Source organism: Octodon degus, unplaced genomic scaffold, assembly GCF_000260255.1.
Source record: "Octodon degus isolate 3935 unplaced genomic scaffold, OctDeg1.0 scaffold00041, whole genome shotgun sequence".
Classification (NCBI taxonomy): domain Eukaryota; kingdom Metazoa; phylum Chordata; class Mammalia; order Rodentia; family Octodontidae; genus Octodon; species Octodon degus.
Window position 1 is genome coordinate 10287512 of NW_004524617.1, and position 2956 is coordinate 10290467.

Genomic DNA, 2956 nt, shown 5'->3' on the forward strand with positions numbered 1-2956 from the left:
TGCTTTGCCAAGCTTGTTCTAAGTAGGTGCCTTAGACCACTTAGCCATCTCTCCAGCCCCAAATTTTATTTATTTTTTATTTTTTTATTTTTATTTATTTGAGAGAGAGAGAGAGGAAGTTCAATATTTATTCAATCAAAAAAAGATAAATTTAACAGGTATGCAAAAAAAAGCTATTTAAAAGAACATTAGCTGAAGTCTATCTTGGGTTGAATTTCCTGCCCCTTATTTTTCCAGTTGGGTATACAACTGTGAGAGACCCTTCCGTACTATGTTACTTTGAAATAAAATACTTGTATAATCTATGTTGTCTCACTCTTGTATACTAGAGGCTTATATCACATACTAGAAGAATATCTACGTATTTACTATCTGTCTATTAATAAGGGCATAAGAAAAGTCATATAAAAACACAATTTATCTTTCAAAAACACTTTATTTCCTTTTATTCATGTATTGTATAACTGTTAATATGGGCTTTAATGTCTGTTTATAATGCACATTAACTGTATTTTTAAATTTGGTTCAGAGTGATATTTCTATACATGTGTACAGTTGCACTCATCAAATCCAGCCCCTCCCAAACATTTTCCAATCTATACTACTCACTATTCTATATTCAGGTTGATATTTTTAGATTTAAAATATAAGAGAAAACATTCAGTGCTTATCTTTTTGTGCCTGACTTATTTCACTTAACATAAAGAACTCCAATTCCATTTTCGTTGGTATTAATGACAAGATTTTATTCTTCTTTATGACTAAATGATACTCTATTATGCATTTATACCGTATTTTCTCTATTCATCTATGGATGCATATTTGCATTTTCCTTAATGCAGGTATTCATATATTTGGAAAATCTAGCAGTTTAATTTAACTTTATTCCATTCTACTCACACATATAAATATGAATATATTGTTATCTAAATAAAGCAATTCTTCGATCAGACTAAAGCCTTTCTTCACTACCACTTCCCAAACCCACTCCCTTTCTCATACTGCGTTTTCTCAGGGTTTACTACTATTGGCCAGATTGCTCAATTAGGATTACATTTTTTTTTTTTTTTGGTGGAACCGAGGATTGAACTCAAGCCCTTGCACTTGGTAGGGAAGCGCTTATTCTATTGAAGAGATTTACTTTTTCAACTGTCTTTATTAAATACCACATGGTACTTCAAAATATGACATTTATGCATAATGTTTCATTTAATTTTCTGTTATTGGATAAGTTACCTTGGTCATATTTACAAATCAACACACATATATCAGTCACAAAATTACTGGTTACTGCAGATTCCATGTTACACTATGATTTTTGTCAAAGTCCTGTTGATGGAAATTTAGATATTTTCCTGTTTGTCATTGTTTTAAATATCAATGCAAAGTGAAAATGAACACTTTTGTGTTTACCTCTTAGGGAACATATCTCATTGTTATACATACTGAAAAGTAAAAAGGCTACATCATCAAAAACATGCATTTTATTTTAATGAATTTACTTGCTCCCAAAGTCATTTTAGAAAGTTTCTCTCCAATCAGACAATTATGATAGCATTTCTTTTTCACAAGTCAATCTCTGCTCAGTATTATAAAACTACTGAAAATATTTGTACATATTTTTGCAGCAGAAACAAACATTTTGTTACTCAGAAAATAGGCATTATAAAAGGGCTGGCCAAAGAGCTCAGCAGATTAAAGCCCCTGCAAGCAGGCCAGGGACTGTGGGTCCGATCCCTGGGCCTGCCCTGCCAGCCCACCCCCAGGGGGCTCGGAGACAGTGATTGAGACTGGTAGTGGTGGCGCGTGCTTGTAATCCCAGCACTTGGGAGGCTGTAAACAGGTGGATCACTACAAATCTGATCTAACAGTGAGACGCTCAACGCCCTGTAGACCCTTCCCTAAAATACAAAAATAAATAAAACCATTTAGAAAGCATCATTATTAGTACTTTAATTAAAATATTTGCATGATTGTGTGTATAGTATATTCAAATATGTTTATCTATAAACTTAATATATTTTTTCATTCTGTCTGCATAAGTAACATAAATGAATAAACAAATATATACACACATTCATATACATTTTATTGCTATTGATAATCTGTATATTTTAGTCAAACATACTTATGTATAAATGTATTACTATTTAATATATTATGTGTACTACATAATCTTTTTATATCTATATATACTATGCACACACATACATATATACATTTATGTACGGACATATGTATGTCCTAAAGACTTAATTTCTATTAGTTCATTAAAAGGAACAGTTAATGTTTATATTGCTTTATCAATTTTACATGTCTATATCTGGTAATCTGAGAAACTACTTTGAAGATTACAATATGCATGTTAATTGCATACCATTTTGTTTTGAAATTCTGTATCATTAATTATTTTTATTATTGTCTTTGAAATATATAAGATAATACAATAGAAGAAAGGCACAAAAATCTTTTGATCTGATTCCTGGGTATGCCCTTTATTCACTTTTTGACCTTCATGTTTTTAAGTTTCAGATCATCTTATTGTTACAAAATGGTAGAAAGTCCTACTCAATTTATTACTGATCAAAATTAAATAGGTATAAGAACTTTTCCATTTTATTTGTAATGTGTGCATTAGAATTTTTTCATTTTATTTGTAATGTGTGCATTCTGCTAAATAGTGTAATTGCTTAAATAGGCATTTTGGTCATTTTTTGTTTTTGTTTTTGTTTTTTGAATTGATGAAAGGAGAACTAGCCTTCATTTTTATTTCAAACATTAAATTGGCTGATTGTTATTTGTAATGAAATTTTCTTATTCACTTAATTTTCTTTTTTTTTAATTTTTTTATTTTATTTTGAGAGAGAGAGAGAGAGAGAGAGAGAGAGAGAGAGAGAGAGAGAGAGTGGTGTGTGTGTGTGTGGCCAGCTCAGCCCACCAGGGGGCAGGGCTGGCT